The sequence below is a fragment of the Leuresthes tenuis genome, unplaced genomic scaffold (genome assembly GCF_036924035.1).
Source record: "Leuresthes tenuis unplaced genomic scaffold, fLeuTen1.0.hap1 SCAF_5, whole genome shotgun sequence".
Classification (NCBI taxonomy): Eukaryota; Metazoa; Chordata; class Actinopteri; order Atheriniformes; family Atherinopsidae; genus Leuresthes; species Leuresthes tenuis.
The window spans coordinates 18,552,148-18,571,667 of NW_027325359.1; the positions used below are offsets into that span (position 1 = coordinate 18,552,148).

A 19,520-nucleotide genomic window follows, 5' to 3' on the forward strand; every position below is an offset into this window, starting at 1 on the left:
AGGTCGTGCCGCCTGGCACCAGATGGTACAATTTTAGCACCTACTTGGCTAAGTCTACGTTCAAAGATTCACAATGACATCGGAACACAATTGGCCCTTTTTAACTAGTACCTACTCCACTCAACTTGATCCGACTCAGCTTTTAGGGTTTTCCATGAGGTAGTACCGCCTGGCACCAGGTGGTACAATTTTAGCACCTACTTGGCTAACTCTACGTTCAAAGATTCACAATGACATCGGAACACAATTGGTCCTTTTTAACTAGTACCTACTCCACTCAACTTGATCCGACTCAGCTTTTAGGGTTTTCCATGAGGTAGTACCGCCTGGCACCAGGTGGTACAGTTTTAGCACCTACTTGGCTAAGTCTACGTTCAAAGATTCAGAATGACATCGGAACACAATTGGCCCTTTTTAACTAGTACCTACTCCACTCAACTTGATCCGACTCAGCTTTTAGGGTTTTCCATGAGGTAGTACCGCCTGGCACCAGGTGGTAAAATTTTAGCACCTACTTGGCTAACTCTACGTTCAAAGATTCAGAATGACATCGGAACACAATTGGTCCTTTTTGACTAGTACCTACTCCACTCAACTTGATCCGACTCAGCTTTTAGGGTTTTCCATGAGGTAGTACCGCCTGGCACCAGGTGGTAAAATTTTAGCACCTACTTGGCTAACTCTACGTTCAAAGATTCAGAATGACATCGGAACACAATTGGTCCTTTTTGACTAGTACCTACTCCACTCGACTTTATCCGACTAAGCTTTAAGGGTTTTCCATGAGGTAGTACCGCCTGGCACCAGGTGGTACAGTTTTAGCACCTACTTGGGTAAGTCTACGTTCAAAGATTCAGAATAACATCGGAACACAATTGGCCCTTTTTAACTAGTACCTACTCCACTCAACTTTATCCGACTAAGCTTTTAGGGTTTTCCATGAGGTAGTACCGCCTGGCACCACGTGGTACAATTTTAGCAACTACTTGATCGGGGTCAAGCTGAGTCGAGCCGAAAATTTGACGTCAAGAGACTGCAGGCCACTGATTGGACAGGGAGTGATGTCAGCGGATCAGTTATGAAAGCCACTCCTTCACAAGGACCCGGCAACAGCGACCATACGATTTTATTTATTTTGTGATCGTCCACGAGGTGAATTGCTAGACGCAAAGCCATACACCAAGCAGCAGGCATTCCTTCTCCTCGATGTCCTAAATCATTGTGTCATGTTTGTGTCACATACAAATGATGTCACGGGACTTTTGGACTATTGCTATAGAGACCCCACCCACATTGAGGTGGTAGAAAGAGGCCATGGATCGGTATTGAGATTTTCCTTGTTTTGTTTTAAAATGTAGGGTCATGCTTGTTCAAACGGGGAATACAGAAATGACATGGGCCCACATATCGTTCTTGCACAGGTTTTAGTGTTTTAGAATGATATTGTGCATTTCAGGAGGTTTGTGTCCATTCAAAGAGGTACCACTGTGGACGCTGTGATGGTAGGAACAGAGTTGAACATTGATGGATGAAACATCTTTTGGTTATTAAAACTGCTGCGCCCAACGTGGGGCTCGAACCCACGACCCTGAGATTAAGAGTCTCATGCTCTACCGACTGAGCTAGCCAGGCCATTCACACCTGAGTAAACATGCCTTTCGAAAAAAAAAAGGTAAAAAAGAAAGCTAAGTCTATCTTCACAGATTCAGAATGACATCGGAACACAATTGGCCCTTTTTAACTAGTACCTACTCCCCTCGACTTTATCCGACTAAGCTTTTAGGGTTTTCCATGAGGTCGTGCCGCCTGATACCAGATGGTACAATTTTAGCACCTACTTGGCTAAGTCTACGTTCAAAGATTCACAATGACATCGGAACACAATTGGCCCTTTTTAACTAGTACCTACTCCACTCAACTTGATCCGACTCAGCTTTTAGGGTTTTCCATGAGGTAGTACCGCCTGGCACCAGGTGGTACAATTTTAGCACCTACTTGGCTAACTCTACGTTCAAAGATTCACAATGACATCGGAACACAATTGGTCCTTTTTAACTAGTACCTACTCCACTCAACTTGATCCGACTCAGCTTTTAGGGTTTTCAATGAGGTAGTACCGCCTGGCACCAGGTGGTACAGTTTTAGCACCTACTTGGCTAAGTCTACGTTCAAAGATTCAGAATGACATCGGAACACAATTGGCCCTTTTTAACTAGTACCTACTCCACTCAACTTGATCCGACTCAGCTTTTAGGGTTTTCCATGAGGTAGTACCGCCTGGCACCAGGTGGTAAAATTTTAGCACCTACTTGGCTAACTCTACGTTCAAAGATTCAGAATGACATCGGAACACAATTGGTCCTTTTTGACTAGTACCTACTCCACTCGACTTTATCCGACTAAGCTTTAAGGGTTTTCCATGAGGTAGTACCGCCTGGCACCAGGTGGTACAGTTTTAGCACCTACTTGGGTAAGTCTACGTTCAAAGATTCAGAATAACATCGGAACACAATTGGCCCTTTTTAACTAGTACCTACTCCACTCAACTTTATCCGACTAAGCTTTTAGGGTTTTCCATGAGGTAGTACCGCCTGGCACCACGTGGTACAATTTTAGCAACTACTTGATCGGGGTCAAGCTGAGTCGAGCTGAAAATTTGACGTCAAGAGACTGCAGGCCACTGATTGGACAGGGAGTGATGTCAGCGGATCAGTTATGAAAGCCACTCCTTCACAAGGACCCGGCAACAGCGACCATACGATTTTATTTATTTTGTGATCGTCCACGAGGTGAATTGCTAGACGCAAAGCCACACACCAAGCAGCAGGCATTCCTTCTCCTCGATGTCCTAAATCATTGTGTCATGTTTGTGTCACATACAAATGATGTCACGGGACTTTTGGACTATTGCTATAGAGACCCCACCCACATTGAGGTGGTAGAAAGAGGCCATGGATCGGTATTGAGATTTTCCTTGTTTTGTTTTAAAATGTAGGGTCATGCTTGTTCAAACGGGGAATACAGAAATGACATGGGCCCACATATCGTTCTTGCACAGGTTTTAGTGTTTTAGAATGATATTGTGCATTTCAGGAGGTTTGTGTCCATTCAAAGAGGTACCACTGTGGACGCTGTGATGGTAGGAACAGAGTTGAACATTGATGGATGAAACATCTTTTGGTTATTAAAACTGCTACGCCCAACGTGGGGCTCGAACCCACGACCCTGAGATTAAGAGTCTCATGCTCTACCGACTGAGCTAGCCAGGCCACTCACACCTGAATAAACATGCCTTTCGAAAAAAAAAATAAGGTAAAAAAGAAAGCTAAGTCTATCTTCACAGATTCAGAATGACATCGGAACACAATTGGCCCTTTTTAACTAGTACCTACTCCCCTCGACTTTATCCGACTAAGCTTTTAGGGTTTTCCATGAGGTCGTGCCGCCTGGCACCAGATGGTACAATTTTAGCACCTACTTGGCTAAGTCTACGTTCAAAGATTCACAATGACATCGGAACACAATTGGCCCTTTTTAACTAGTACCTACTCCACTCAACTTGATCCGACTCAGCTTTTAGGGTTTTCCATGAGGTAGTACCGCCTGGCACCAGGTGGTACAATTTTAGCACCTACTTGGCTAACTCTACGTTCAAAGATTCACAATGACATCGGAACACAATTGGTCCTTTTTAACTAGTACCTACTCCACTCAACTTGATCCGACTCAGCTTTTAGGGTTTTCCATGAGGTAGTACCGCCTGGCACCAGGTGGTACAGTTTTAGCACCTACTTGGCTAACTCTACGTTCAAAGATTCACAATGACATCGGAACACAATTGGTCCTTTTTAACTAGTACCTACTCCACTCGACTTGATCCGACTAAGCTTTTAGGGTTTTCCATGAGGTAGTACCGCCTGGCACCAGATGGTACAGTTTTAGCACCTACTTGGGTAAGTCTACGTTCAAAGATTCAGAATGACATCGGAACACAATTGGCCCTTTTTAACTAGTACCTACTCCACTCAACTTGATCCGACTCAGCTTTTAGGGTTTTCCATGAGGTAGTACCGCCTGGCACCAGGTGGTACAGTTTTAGCACCTACTTGGCTAAGTCTACGTTCAAAGATTCAGAATGACATCGGAACACAATTGGCCCTTTTTAACTAGTACCTACTCCACTCAACTTGATCCGACTCAGCTTTTAGGGTTTTCCATGAGGTAGTACCGCCTGGCACCAGGTGGTAAAATTTTAGCACCTACTTGGCTAACTCTACGTTCAAAGATTCAGAATGACATCGGAACACAATTGGTCCTTTTTGACTAGTACCTACTCCACTCGACTTTATCCGACTAAGCTTTAAGGGTTTTCCATGAGGTAGTACCGCCTGGCACCAGGTGGTACAGTTTTAGCACCTACTTGGGTAAGTCTACGTTCAAAGATTCAGAATAACATCGGAACACAATTGGCCCTTTTTAACTAGTACCTACTCCACTCAACTTTATCCGACTAAGCTTTTAGGGTTTTCCATGAGGTAGTACCGCCTGGCACCACGTGGTACAATTTTAGCAACTACTTGATCGGGGTCAAGCTGAGTCGAGCCGAAAATTTGACGTCAAGAGACTGCAGGCCACTGATTGGACAGGGAGTGATGTCAGCGGATCAGTTATGAAAGCCACTCCTTCACAAGGACCCGGCAACAGCGACCATACGATTTTATTTATTTTGTGATCGTCCACGAGGTGAATTGCTAGACGCAAAGCCATACACCAAGCAGCAGGCATTCCTTCTCCTCGATGTCCTAAATCATTGTGTCATGTTTGTGTCACATACAAATGATGTCACGGGACTTTTGGACTATTGCTATAGAGACCCCACCCACATTGAGGTGGTAGAAAGAGGCCATGGATCGGTATTGAGATTTTCCTTGTTTTGTTTTAAAATGTAGGGTCATGCTTGTTCAAACGGGGAATACAGAAATGACATGGGCCCACATATCGTTCTTGCACAGGTTTTAGTGTTTTAGAATGATATTGTGCATTTCAGGAGGTTTGTGTCCATTCAAAGAGGTACCACTGTGGACGCTGTGATGGTAGGAACAGAGTTGAACATTGATGGATGAAACATCTTTTGGTTATTAAAACTGCTGCGCCCAACGTGGGGCTCGAACCCACGACCCTGAGATTAAGAGTCTCATGCTCTACCGACTGAGCTAGCCAGGCCATTCACACCTGAGTAAACATGCCTTTCGAAAAAAAAAAGGTAAAAAAGAAAGCTAAGTCTATCTTCACAGATTCAGAATGACATCGGAACACAATTGGCCCTTTTTAACTAGTACCTACTCCCCTCGACTTTATCCGACTAAGCTTTTAGGGTTTTCCATGACGTCGTGCCGCCTGGCACCAGATGGTACAATTTTAGCACCTACTTGGCTAAGTCTACGTTCAAAGATTCACAATGACATCGGAACACAATTGGCCCTTTTTAACTAGTACCTACTCCACTCAACTTGATCCGACTCAGCTTTTAGGGTTTTCCATGAGGTAGTACCGCCTGGCACCAGGTGGTACAATTTCAGCACCTACTTGGCTAACTCTACGTTCAAAGATTCAGAATGACATCGGAACACAATTGGTCCTTTTTAACTAGTACCTACTCCACTCAACTTGATCCGACTCAGCTTTTAGGGTTTTCCATGAGGTAGTACCGCCTGGCACCAGGTGGTACAGTTTTAGCACCTACTTGGCTAAGTCTACGTTCAAAGATTCAGAATGACATCGGAACACAATTGGCCCTTTTTAACTAGTACCTACTCCACTCAACTTGATCCGACTCAGCTTTTAGGGTTTTCCATGAGGTAGTACCGCCTGGCACCAGGTGGTAAAATTTTAGCACCTACTTGGCTAACTCTACGTTCAAAGATTCAGAATGACATCGGAACACAATTGGTCCTTTTTGACTAGTACCTACTCCACTCGACTTTATCCGACTAAGCTTTAAGGGTTTTCCATGAGGTAGTACCGCCTGGCACCAGGTGGTACAGTTTTAGCACCTACTTGGGTAAGTCTACGTTCAAAGATTCAGAATAACATCGGAACACAATTGGCCCTTTTTAACTAGTACCTACTCCACTCAACTTTATCCGACTAAGCTTTTAGGGTTTTCCATGAGGTAGTACCGCCTGGCACCACGTGGTACAATTTTAGCAACTACTTGATCGGGGTCAAGCTGAGTCGAGCCGAAAATTTGACGTCAAGAGACTGCAGGCCACTGATTGGACAGGGAGTGATGTCAGCGGATCAGTTATGAAAGCCACTCCTTCACAAGGACCCGGCAACAGCGACCATACGATTTTATTTATTTTGTGATCGTCCACGAGGTGAATTGCTAGACGCAAAGCCATACACCAAGCAGCAGGCATTCCTTCTCCTCGATGTCCTAAATCATTGTGTCATGTTTGTGTCACATACAAATGATGTCACGGGACTTTTGGACTATTGCTATAGAGACCCCACCCACATTGAGGTGGTAGAAAGAGGCCATGGATCGGTATTGAGATTTTCCTTGTTTTGTTTTAAAATGTAGGGTCATGCTTGTTCAAACGGGGAATACAGAAATGACATGGGCCCACATATCGTTCTTGCACAGGTTTTAGTGTTTTAGAATGATATTGTGCATTTCAGGAGGTTTGTGTCCATTCAAAGAGGTACCACTGTGGACGCTGTGATTGTAGGAACAGAGTTGAACATTGATGGATGAAACATCTTTTGGTTATTAAAACTGCTACGCCCAACGTGGGGCTCGAACCCACGACCCTGAGATTAAGAGTCTCATGCTCTACCGACTGAGCTAGCCAGGCCATTCACACCTGAATAAACATGCCTTTCGAAAAAAAAAATAAGGTAAAAAAGAAAGCTAAGTCTATCTTCACAGATTCAGAATGACATCGGAACACAATTGGCCCTTTTTAACTAGTACCTACTCCCCTCGACTTTATCCGACTAAGCTTTTAGGGTTTTCCATGAGGTCGTGCCGCCTGGCACCAGATGGTACAATTTTAGCACCTACTTGGCTAAGTCTACGTTCAAAGATTCACAATGACATCGGAACACAATTGGCCCTTTTTAACTAGTACCTACTCCACTCAACTTGATCCGACTCAGCTTTTAGGGTTTTCCATGAGGTAGTACCGCCTGGCACCAGGTGGTACAATTTTAGCACCTACTTGGCTAACTCTACGTTCAAAGATTCACAATGACATCGGAACACAATTGGTCCTTTTTAACTAGTACCTACTCCACTCGACTTGATCCGACTAAGCTTTTAGGGTTTTCCATGAGGTAGTACCGCCTGGCACCAGTTGGTACAGTTTTAGCACCTACTTGGGTAAGTCTACGTTCAAAGATTCAGAATGACATCGGAACACAATTGGCCCTTTTTAACTAGTACCTACTCCACTCAACTTGATCCGACTCAGCTTTTAGGGTTTTCCATGAGGTAGTACCGCCTGGCACCAGGTGGTAAAATTTTAGCACCTACTTGGCTAACTCTACGTTCAAAGATTCAGAATGACATCGGAACACAATTGGTCCTTTTTGACTAGTACCTACTCCACTCGACTTTATCCGACTAAGCTTTAAGGGTTTTCCATGAGGTAGTACCGCCTGGCACCAGGTGGTACAGTTTTAGCACCTACTTGGGTAAGTCTACGTTCAAAGATTCAGAATAACATCGGAACACAATTGGCCCTTTTTAACTAGTACCTACTCCACTCGACTTGATCCGACTCAGCTTTTAGGGTTTTCCATGAGGTAGTACCGCCTGGCACCAGGTGGTACAATTTTAGCACCTACTTGGCTAACTCTATCTTCCCAGATTCAGAATGACATCGGAAAACAATTGGTCCTTTTTAACTAGTACCTACTCCACTCAACTTTATCCGACTAAGCTTTTAGGGTTTTCCATGAGGTAGTACCGCCTGGCACCACGTGGTACAATTTTAGCAACTACTTGATCGGGGTCAAGCTGAGTCGAGCCGAAAATTTGACGTCAAGAGACTGCAGGCCACTGATTGGACAGGGAGTGATGTCAGCGGATCAGTTATGAAAGCCACTCCTTCACAAGGACCCTGCAACAGCGACCATGCGATTTAATTTATTCTGTGATTGTCCACGAGGTGAATTGCTAGACGCAAAGCCATACACCAAGCAGCAGGTATTCCTTCTCCTCGATGTCCTAAATCATTGTGTCATGTTTGTGTCACATACAAATGATGTCACGGGACTTTTGGACTATTGCTATAGAGACCCCACCCACATTGAGGTGGTAGAAAGAGGCCATGGATCGGTATTGAGATTTTCCTTGTTTTGTTTTAAAATGTAGGGTCATGCTTGTTCAAACGGGGAATACAGAAATGACATGGGCCCACATATCGTTCTTGCACAGGTTTTAGTGTTTTAGAATGATATTGTGCATTTCAGGAGGTTTACGTCCATTCAAAGAGGTACCACTGTGGACGCTGTGATGGTAGGAACAGAGTTGAACATTGATGGATGAAACATCTGTTGGTTATTAAAACTGCTACGCCCAACGTGGGGCTCGAACCCACGACCCTGAGATTAAGAGTCTCATGCTCTACCGACTGAGCTAGCCAGGCCATTCACACCTGAGCAAACATGCCTTTCGAAAAAAAAATAAAGTAAAAAACAAAGCTAAGTCTATCTTCACAGATTCAGAATGACATCGGAACACAATTGGCCCTTTTTAACTAGTACCTACTCCCCTCGACTTTATCCGACTAAGCTTTTAGGGTTTTCCATGAGGTAGTACCGCCTGGCACCAGGTGGTACAGTTTTAGCACCTACTTGGATAAGTCTACGTTCAAAGATTCAGAATGGCATCGGAACACAATTGGCCCTTTTTAACTAGTACCTACTCCACTCAACTTGATCCGACTCAGCTTTTAGGGTTTTCCATGAGGTAGTACCGCCTGGCACCAGGTGGTAAAATTTTAGCACCTACTTGGCTAACTCTACGTTCAAAGATTCAGAATGACATCGGAACACAATTGGTCCTTTTTGACTAGTACCTACTCCACTCGACTTTATCCGACTAAGCTTTAAGGGTTTTCCATGAGGTAGTACCGCCTGGCACCAGGTGGTACAGTTATAGCACCTACTTGGGTAAGTCTACGTTCAAAGATTCAGAATAACATCGGAACACAATTGGCCCTTTTTAACTAGTACCTACTCCACTCGACTTGATCCGACTCAGCTTTTAGGGTTTTCCATGAGGTAGTACCGCCTGGCACCAGGTGGTACAATTTTAGCACCTACTTGGCTAACTCTATCTTCACAGATTCAGAATGACATCGGAAAACAATTGGTCCTTTTTAACTAGTACCTACTCCACTCAACTTTATCCGACTAAGCTTTTAGGGTTTTCCATGAGGTAGTACCGCCTGGCACCACGTGGTACAATTTTAGCAACTACTTGATCGGGGTCAAGCTGAGTCGAGCCGAAAATTTGACGTCAAGAGACTGCAGGCCACTGATTGGACAGGGAGTGATGTCAGCGGATCAGTTATGAAAGCCACTCCTTCACAAGGACCCTGCAACAGCGACCATGCGATTTAATTTATTCTGTGATTGTCCACGAGGTGAATTGCTAGACGCAAAGCCATACACCAAGCAGCAGGTATTCCTTCTCCTCGATGTCCTAAATCATTGTGTCATGTTTGTGTCACATACAAATGATGTCACGGGACTTTTGGACTATTGCTATAGAGACCCCACCCACATTGAGGTGGTAGAAAGAGGCCATGGATCGGTATTGAGATTTTCCTTGTTTTGTTTTAAAATGTAGGGTCATGCTTGTTCAAACGGGGAATACAGAAATGACATGGGCCCACATATCGTTCTTGCACAGGTTTTAGTGTTTTAGAATGATATTGTGCATTTCAGGAGGTTTACGTCCATTCAAAGAGGTACCACTGTGGACGCTGTGATGGTAGGAACAGAGTTGAACATTGATGGATGAAACATCTGTTGGTTATTAAAACTGCTACGCCCAACGTGGGGCTCGAACCCACGACCCTGAGATTAAGAGTCTCATGCTCTACCGACTGAGCTAGCCAGGCCATTCACACCTGAGCAAACATGCCTTTCGAAAAAAAAATAAAGTAAAAAACAAAGCTAAGTCTATCTTCACAGATTCAGAATGACATCGGAACACAATTGGCCCTTTTTAACTAGTACCTACTCCCCTCGACTTTATCCGACTAAGCTTTTAGGGTTTTCCATGAGGTAGTACCGCCTGGCACCAGGTGGTACAGTTTTAGCACCTACTTGGATAAGTCTACGTTCAAAGATTCAGAATGGCATCGGAACACAATTGGCCCTTTTTAACTAGTACCTACTCCACTCAACTTGATCCGACTCAGCTTTTAGGGTTTTCCATGAGGTAGTACCGCCTGGCACCAGGTGGTAAAATTTTAGCACCTACTTGGCTAACTCTACGTTCAAAGATTCAGAATGACATCGGAACACAATTGGTCCTTTTTGACTAGTACCTACTCCACTCGACTTTATCCGACTAAGCTTTAAGGGTTTTCCATGAGGTAGTACCGCCTGGCACCAGGTGGTACAGTTATAGCACCTACTTGGGTAAGTCTACGTTCAAAGATTCAGAATAACATCGGAACACAATTGGCCCTTTTTAACTAGTACCTACTCCACTCGACTTGATCCGACTCAGCTTTTAGGGTTTTCCATGAGGTAGTACCGCCTGGCACCAGGTGGTACAATTTTAGCACCTACTTGGCTAACTCTATCTTCACAGATTCAGAATGACATCGGAAAACAATTGGTCCTTTTTAACTAGTACCTACTCCACTCAACTTTATCCGACTAAGCTTTTAGGGTTTTCCATGAGGTAGTACCACCTGGCACCACGTGGTACAATTTTAGCAACTACTTGATCGGGGTCAAGCTGAGTCGAGCCGAAAATTTGACGTCAAGAGACTGCAGGCCACTGATTGGACAGGGAGTGATGTCAGCGGATCAGTTATGAAAGCCACTCCTTCACAAGGACCCGGCAACAGCGACCATACGATTTTATTTATTTTGTGATCGTCCACGAGGTGAATTGCTAGACGCAAAGCCATACACCAAGCAGCAGGCATTCCTTCTCCTCGATGTCCTAAATCATTGTGTCATGTTTGTGTCACATACAAATGATGTCACGGGACTTTTGGACTATTGCTATAGAGACCCCACCCACATTGAGGTGGTAGAAAGAGGCCATGGATCGGTATTGAGATTTTCCTTGTTTTGTTTTAAAATGTAGGGTCATGCTTGTTCAAACGGGGAATACAGAAATGACATGGGCCCACATATCATTCTTGCACAGGTTTTAGTGTTTTAGAATGATATTGTGCATTTCAGGAGGTTTGTGTCCATTCAAAGAGGTACCACTGTGGACGCTGTGATGGTAGGAACAGAGTTGAACATTGATGGATGAAACATCTTTTGGTTATTAAAGCTGCTACGCCCAACGTGGGGCTCGAACCCACGACCCTGAGATTAAGAGTCTCATGCTCTACCGACTGAGCTAGCCAGGCCATTCACACCTGAATAAACATGCCTTTCGAAAAAAAAATAAGGTAAAAAAGAAAGCTAAGTCTATCTTCACAGATTCAGAATGACATCGGAACACAATTGGCCCTTTTTAACTAGTACCTACTCCACTCGACTTTATCCGACTAAGCTTTTAGGGTTTTCCATGAGGTCGTGCCGCCTGGCACCAGATGGTACAATTTTAGCACCTACTTTGCTAAGTCTACGTTCAAAGATTCACAATGACATCGGAACACAATTGGCCCTTTTTAACTAGTACCTACTCCACTCAACTTGATCCGACTCAGCTTTTAGGGTTTTCCATGAGGTAGTACCGCCTGGCACCAGGTGGTACAATTTTAGCACCTACTTGGCTAACTCTACGTTCAAAGATTCACAATGACATCGGAACACAATTGGTCCTTTTTAACTAGTACCTACTCCACTCAACTTGATCCGACTCAGCTTTTAGGGTTTTCAATGAGGTAGTACCGCCTGGCACCAGGTGGTACAGTTTTAGCACCTACTTGGCTAAGTCTACGTTCAAAGATTCAGAATGACATCGGAACACAATTGGCCCTTTTTAACTAGTACCTACTCCACTCAACTTGATCCGACTCAGCTTTTAGGGTTTTCCATGAGGTAGTACCGCCTGGCACCAGGTGGTAAAATTTTAGCACCTACTTGGCTAACTCTACGTTCAAAGATTCAGAATGACATCGGAACACAATTGGTCCTTTTTGACTAGTACCTACTCCACTCGACTTTATCCGACTAAGCTTTAAGGGTTTTCCATGAGGTAGTACCGCCTGGCACCAGGTGGTACAGTTTTAGCACCTACTTGGGTAAGTCTACGTTCAAAGATTCAGAATAACATCGGAACACAATTGGCCCTTTTTAACTAGTACCTACTCCACTCAACTTTATCCGACTAAGCTTTTAGGGTTTTCCATGAGGTAGTACCGCCTGGCACCACGTGGTACAATTTTAGCAACTACTTGATCGGGGTCAAGCTGAGTCGAGCTGAAAATTTGACGTCAAGAGACTGCAGGCCACTGATTGGACAGGGAGTGATGTCAGCGGATCAGTTATGAAAGCCACTCCTTCACAAGGACCCGGCAACAGCGACCATACGATTTTATTTATTTTGTGATCGTCCACGAGGTGAATTGCTAGACGCAAAGCCACACACCAAGCAGCAGGCATTCCTTCTCCTCGATGTCCTAAATCATTGTGTCATGTTTGTGTCACATACAAATGATGTCACGGGACTTTTGGACTATTGCTATAGAGACCCCACCCACATTGAGGTGGTAGAAAGAGGCCATGGATCGGTATTGAGATTTTCCTTGTTTTGTTTTAAAATGTAGGGTCATGCTTGTTCAAACGGGGAATACAGAAATGACATGGGCCCACATATCGTTCTTGCACAGGTTTTAGTGTTTTAGAATGATATTGTGCATTTCAGGAGGTTTGTGTCCATTCAAAGAGGTACCACTGTGGACGCTGTGATGGTAGGAACAGAGTTGAACATTGATGGATGAAACATCTTTTGGTTATTAAAACTGCTACGCCCAACGTGGGGCTCGAACCCACGACCCTGAGATTAAGAGTCTCATGCTCTACCGACTGAGCTAGCCAGGCCATTCACACCTGAATAAACATGCCTTTCGAAAAAAAAAATAAGGTAAAAAAGAAAGCTAAGTCTATCTTCACAGATTCAGAATGACATCGGAACACAATTGGCCCTTTTTAACTAGTACCTACTCCCCTCGACTTTATCCGACTAAGCTTTTAGGGTTTTCCATGAGGTCGTGCCGCCTGGCACCAGATGGTACAATTTTAGCACCTACTTGGCTAAGTCTACGTTCAAAGATTCAGAATGACATCGGAACACAATTGGCCCTTTTTAACTAGTACCTACTCCACTCAACTTGATCCGACTCAGCTTTTAGGGTTTTCCATGAGGTAGTACCGCCTGGCACCAGGTGGTAAAATTTTAGCACCTACTTGGCTAACTCTACGTTCAAAGATTCAGAATGACATCGGAACACAATTGGTCCTTTTTGACTAGTACCTACTCCACTCGACTTTATCCGACTAAGCTTTAAGGGTTTTCCATGAGGTAGTACCGCCTGGCACCAGGTGGTACAGTTTTAGCACCTACTTGGGTAAGTCTACGTTCAAAGATTCAGAATAACATCGGAACACAATTGGCCCTTTTTAACTAGTACCTACTCCACTCAACTTTATCCGACTAAGCTTTTAGGGTTTTCCATGAGGTAGTACCGCCTGGCACCACGTGGTACAATTTTAGCAACTACTTGATCGGGGTCAAGCTGAGTCGAGCCGAAAATTTGACGTCAAGAGACTGCAGGCCACTGATTGGACAGGGAGTGATGTCAGCGGATCAGTTATGAAAGCCACTCCTTCACAAGGACCCGGCAACAGCGACCATACGATTTTATTTATTTTGTGATCGTCCACGAGGTGAATTGCTAGACGCAAAGCCATACACCAAGCAGCAGGCATTCCTTCTCCTCGATGTCCTAAATCATTGTGTCATGTTTGTGTCACATACAAATGATGTCACGGGACTTTTGGACTATTGCTATAGAGACCCCACCCACATTGAGGTGGTAGAAAGAGGCCATGGATCGGTATTGAGATTTTCCTTGTTTTGTTTTAAAATGTAGGGTCATGCTTGTTCAAACGGGGAATACAGAAATGACATGGGCCCACATATCGTTCTTGCACAGGTTTTAGTGTTTTAGAATGATATTGTGCATTTCAGGAGGTTTGTGTCCATTCAAAGAGGTACCACTGTGGACGCTGTGATGGTAGGAACAGAGTTGAACATTGATGGATGAAACATCTTTTGGTTATTAAAACTGCTGCGCCCAACGTGGGGCTCGAACCCACGACCCTGAGATTAAGAGTCTCATGCTCTACCGACTGAGCTAGCCAGGCCATTCACACCTGAGTAAACATGCCTTTCGAAAAAAAAAAGGTAAAAAAGAAAGCTAAGTCTATCTTCACAGATTCAGAATGACATCGGAACACAATTGGCCCTTTTTAACTAGTACCTACTCCCCTCGACTTTATCCGACTAAGCTTTTAGGGTTTTCCATGACGTCGTGCCGCCTGGCACCAGATGGTACAATTTTAGCACCTACTTGGCTAAGTCTACGTTCAAAGATTCACAATGACATCGGAACACAATTGGCCCTTTTTAACTAGTACCTACTCCACTCAACTTGATCCGACTCAGCTTTTAGGGTTTTCCATGAGGTAGTACCGCCTGGCACCAGGTGGTACAATTTCAGCACCTACTTGGCTAACTCTACGTTCAAAGATTCACAATGACATCGGAACACAATTGGTCCTTTTTAACTAGTACCTACTCCACTCAACTTGATCCGACTCAGCTTTTAGGGTTTTCCATGAGGTAGTACCGCCTGGCACCAGGTGGTACAGTTTTAGCACCTACTTGGCTAAGTCTACGTTCAAAGATTCAGAATGACATCGGAACACAATTGGCCCTTTTTAACTAGTACCTACTCCACTCAACTTGATCCGACTCAGCTTTTAGGGTTTTCCATGAGGTAGTACCGCCTGGCACCAGGTGGTAAAATTTTAGCACCTACTTGGCTAACTCTACGTTCAAAGATTCAGAATGACATCGGAACACAATTGGTCCTTTTTGACTAGTACCTACTCCACTCGACTTTATCCGACTAAGCTTTAAGGGTTTTCCATGAGGTAGTACCGCCTGGCACCAGGTGGTACAGTTTTAGCACCTACTTGGGTAAGTCTACGTTCAAAGATTCAGAATAACATCGGAACACAATTGGCCCTTTTTAACTAGTACCTACTCCACTCAACTTTATCGGACTAAGCTTTTAGGGTTTTCCATGAGGTAGTACCGCCTGGCACCACGTGGTACAATTTTAGCAACTACTTGATCGGGGTCAAGCTGAGTCGAGCCGAAAATTTGACGTCAAGAGACTGCAGGCCACTGATTGGACAGGGAGTGATGTCAGCGGATCAGTTATGAAAGCCACTCCTTCACAAGGACCCGGCAACAGCGACCATACGATTTTATTTATTTTGTGATCGTCCACGAGGTGAATTGCTAGACGCAAAGCCATACACCAAGCAGCAGGCATTCCTTCTCCTCGATGTCCTAAATCATTGTGTCATGTTTGTGTCACATACAAATGATGTCACGGGACTTTTGGACTATTGCTATAGAGACCCCACCCACATTGAGGTGGTAGAAAGAGGCCATGGATCGGTATTGAGATTTTCCTTGTTTTGTTTTAAAATGTAGGGTCATGCTTGTTCAAACGGGGAATACAGAAATGACATGGGCCCACATATCGTTCTTGCACAGGTTTTAGTGTTTTAGAATGATATTGTGCATTTCAGGAGGTTTGTGTCCATTCAAAGAGGTACCACTGTGGACGCTGTGATGGTAGGAACAGAGTTGAACATTGATGGATGAAACATCTTTTGGTTATTAAAACTGCTGCGCCCAACGTGGGGCTCGAACCCACGACCCTGAGATTAAGAGTCTCATGCTCTACCGACTGAGCTAGCCAGGCCATTCACACCTGAATAAACATGCCTTTCGAAAAAAAAAATAAGGTAAAAAAGAAAGCTAAGTCTATCTTCACAGATTCAGAATGACATCGGAACACAATTGGCCCTTTTTAACTAGTACCTACTCCCCTCGACTTTATCCGACTAAGCTTTTAGGGTTTTCCATGAGGTCGTGCCGCCTGGCACCAGATGGTACAATTTTAGCACCTACTTGGCTAAGTCTACGTTCAAAGATTCACAATGACATCGGAACACAATTGGCCCTTTTTAACTAGTACCTACTCCACTCAACTTGATCCGACTCAGCTTTTAGGGTTTTCCATGAGGTAGTACCGCCTGGCACCAGGTGGTACAATTTTAGCACCTACTTGGCTAACTCTACGTTCAAAGATTCACAATGACATCGGAACACAATTGGTCCTTTTTAACTAGTACCTACTCCACTCGACTTGATCCGACTAAGCTTTTAGGGTTTTCCATGAGGTAGTACCGCCTGGCACCAGTTGGTACAGTTTTAGCACCTACTTGGGTAAGTCTACGTTCAAAGATTCAGAATGACATCGGAACACAATTGGCCCTTTTTAACTAGTACCTACTCCACTCAACTTGATCCGACTCAGCTTTTAGGGTTTTCCATGAGGTAGTACCGCCTGGCACCAGGTGGTAAAATTTTAGCACCTACTTGGCTAACTCTACGTTCAAAGATTCAGAATGACATCGGAACACAATTGGTCCTTTTTGACTAGTACCTACTCCACTCGACTTTATCCGACTAAGCTTTAAGGGTTTTCCATGAGGTAGTACCGCCTGGCACCAGGTGGTACAGTTTTAGCACCTACTTGGGTAAGTCTACGTTCAAAGATTCAGAATAACATCGGAACACAATTGGCCCTTTTTAACTAGTACCTACTCCACTCGACTTGATCCGACTCAGCTTTTAGGGTTTTCCATGAGGTAGTACCGCCTGGCACCAGGTGGTACAATTTTAGCACCTACTTGGCTAACTCTATCTTCCCAGATTCAGAATGACATCGGAAAACAATTGGTCCTTTTTAACTAGTACCTACTCCACTCAACTTTATCCGACTAAGCTTTTAGGGTTTTCCATGAGGTAGTACCGCCTGGCACCACGTGGTACAATTTTAGCAACTACTTGATCGGGGTCAAGCTGAGTCGAGCCGAAAATTTGACGTCAAGAGACTGCAGGCCACTGATTGGACAGGGAGTGATGTCAGCGGATCAGTTATGAAAGCCACTCCTTCACAAGGACCCTGCAACAGCGACCATGCGATTTAATTTATTCTGTGATTGTCCACGAGGTGAATTGCTAGACGCAAAGCCATACACCAAGCAGCAGGTATTCCTTCTCCTCGATGTCCTAAATCATTGTGTCATGTTTGTGTCACATACAAATGATGTCACGGGACTTTTGGACTATTGCTATAGAGACCCCACCCACATTGAGGTGGTAGAAAGAGGCCATGGATCGGTATTGAGATTTTCCTTGTTTTGTTTTAAAATGTAGGGTCATGCTTGTTCAAACGGGGAATACAGAAATGACATGGGCCCACATATCGTTCTTGCACAGGTTTTAGTGTTTTAGAATGATATTGTGCATTTCAGGAGGTTTACGTCCATTCAAAGAGGTACCACTGTGGACGCTGTGATGGTAGGAACAGAGTTGAACATTGATGGATGAAACATCTGTTGGTTATTAAAACTGCTACGCCCAACGTGGGGCTCGAACCCACGACCCTGAGATTAAGAGTCTCATGCTCTACCGACTGAGCTAGCCAGGCCATTCACACCTGAGCAAACATGCCTTTCGAAAAAAAAATAAAGTAAAAAACAAAGCTAAGTCTATCTTCACAGATTCAGAATGACATCGGAACACAATTGGCCCTTTTTAACTAGTACCTACTCCCCTCGACTTTATCCGACTAAGCTTTTAGGGTTTTCCATGAGGTAGTACCGCCTGGCACCAGGTGGTACAGTTTTAGCACCTACTTGGATAAGTCTACGTTCAAAGATTCAGAATGGCATCGGAACACAATTGGCCCTTTTTAACTAGTACCTACTCCACTCAACTTGATCCGACTCAGCTTTTAGGGTTTTCCATGAGGTAGTACCGCCTGGCACCAGGTGGTAAAATTTTAGCACCTACTTGGCTAACTCTACGTTCAAAGATTCAGAATGACATCGGAACACAATTGGTCCTTTTTGACTAGTACCTACTCCACTCGACTTTATCCGACTAAGCTTTAAGGGTTTTCCATGAGGTAGTACCGCCTGGCACCAGGTGGTACAGTTTTAGCACCTACTTGGGTAAGTCTACGTTCAAAGATTCAGAATAACATCGGAACACAATTGGCCCTTTTTAACTAGTACCTACTCCACTCAACTTTATCCGACTAAGCTTTTAGGGTTTTCCATGAGGTAGTACCGCCTGGCACCACGTGGTACAATTTTAGCAACTACTTGATCGGGGTCAAGCTGAGTCGAGCCGAAAATTTGACGTCAAGAGACTGCAGGCCACTGATTGGACAGGGAGTGATGTCAGCGGATCAGTTATGAAAGCCACTCCTTCACAAGGACCCGGCAACAGCGACCATACGATTTTATTTATTTTGTGATCGTCCACGAGGTGAATTGCTAGACGCAAAGCCATACACCAAGCAGCAGGCATTCCTTCTCCTCGATGTCCTAAATCATTGTGTCATGTTTGTGTCACATACAAATGATGTCACGGGACTTTTGGACTATTGCTATAGAGACCCCACCCACATTGAGGTGGTAGAAAGAGGCCATGGATCGGTATTGAGATTTTCCTTGTTTTGTTTTAAAATGTAGGGTCATGCTTGTTCAAACGGGGAATACAGAAATGACATGGGCCCACATATCGTTCTTGCACAGGTTTTAGTGTTTTAGAATGATATTGTGCATTTCAGGAGGTTTGTGTCCATTCAAAGAGGTACCACTGTGGACGCTGTGATTGTAGGAACAGAGTTGAACATTGATGGATGAAACATCTTTTGGTTATTAAAACTGCTACGCCCAACGTGGGGCTCGAACCCACGACCCTGAGATTAAGAGTCTCATGCTCTACCGACTGAGCTAGCCAGGCCATTCACACCTGAATAAACATGCCTTTCGAAAAAAAAAATAAGGTAAAAAAGAAAGCTAAGTCTATCTTCACAGATTCAGAATGACATCGGAACACAATTGGCCCTTTTTAACTAGTACCTACTCCCCTCGACTTTATCCGACTAAGCTTTTAGGGTTTTCCATGAGGTCGTGCC

General features: G+C 44.3%; 1 protein-coding gene and 12 non-coding genes across 14 annotated transcripts in view; all 13 read right to left on the reverse strand.

The window, feature by feature from the left end:
- Positions 1-19,520, reverse strand: part of LOC140307486 (alpha-1,3-mannosyl-glycoprotein 4-beta-N-acetylglucosaminyltransferase C-like) — a 208,815-nt gene that overhangs the window by 42,107 nt on the left and 147,188 nt on the right. The gene's annotated exons all lie outside the window — the stretch shown is intronic.
- Positions 1,560-1,632, reverse strand: trnak-cuu (transfer RNA lysine (anticodon CUU)). The gene has a single exon. It is a non-coding gene; the product is annotated as a tRNA-Lys (tRNA).
- trnak-cuu (transfer RNA lysine (anticodon CUU)) lies at positions 3,197-3,269 on the reverse strand. The gene has a single exon. It is a non-coding gene; the product is annotated as a tRNA-Lys (tRNA).
- trnak-cuu (transfer RNA lysine (anticodon CUU)) lies at positions 5,151-5,223 on the reverse strand. Its single transcript has one exon. It is a non-coding gene; the product is annotated as a tRNA-Lys (tRNA).
- Positions 6,788-6,860, reverse strand: trnak-cuu (transfer RNA lysine (anticodon CUU)). Its single transcript has one exon. It is a non-coding gene; the product is annotated as a tRNA-Lys (tRNA).
- trnak-cuu (transfer RNA lysine (anticodon CUU)) lies at positions 8,585-8,657 on the reverse strand. Its single transcript has one exon. It is a non-coding gene; the product is annotated as a tRNA-Lys (tRNA).
- On the reverse strand, positions 10,067-10,139 carry trnak-cuu (transfer RNA lysine (anticodon CUU)). The gene has a single exon. It is a non-coding gene; the product is annotated as a tRNA-Lys (tRNA).
- Positions 11,549-11,621, reverse strand: trnak-cuu (transfer RNA lysine (anticodon CUU)). Its single transcript has one exon. It is a non-coding gene; the product is annotated as a tRNA-Lys (tRNA).
- trnak-cuu (transfer RNA lysine (anticodon CUU)) lies at positions 13,188-13,260 on the reverse strand. The gene has a single exon. It is a non-coding gene; the product is annotated as a tRNA-Lys (tRNA).
- trnak-cuu (transfer RNA lysine (anticodon CUU)) lies at positions 14,514-14,586 on the reverse strand. Its single transcript has one exon. It is a non-coding gene; the product is annotated as a tRNA-Lys (tRNA).
- On the reverse strand, positions 16,151-16,223 carry trnak-cuu (transfer RNA lysine (anticodon CUU)). Its single transcript has one exon. It is a non-coding gene; the product is annotated as a tRNA-Lys (tRNA).
- trnak-cuu (transfer RNA lysine (anticodon CUU)) lies at positions 17,948-18,020 on the reverse strand. Its single transcript has one exon. It is a non-coding gene; the product is annotated as a tRNA-Lys (tRNA).
- trnak-cuu (transfer RNA lysine (anticodon CUU)) lies at positions 19,273-19,345 on the reverse strand. Its single transcript has one exon. It is a non-coding gene; the product is annotated as a tRNA-Lys (tRNA).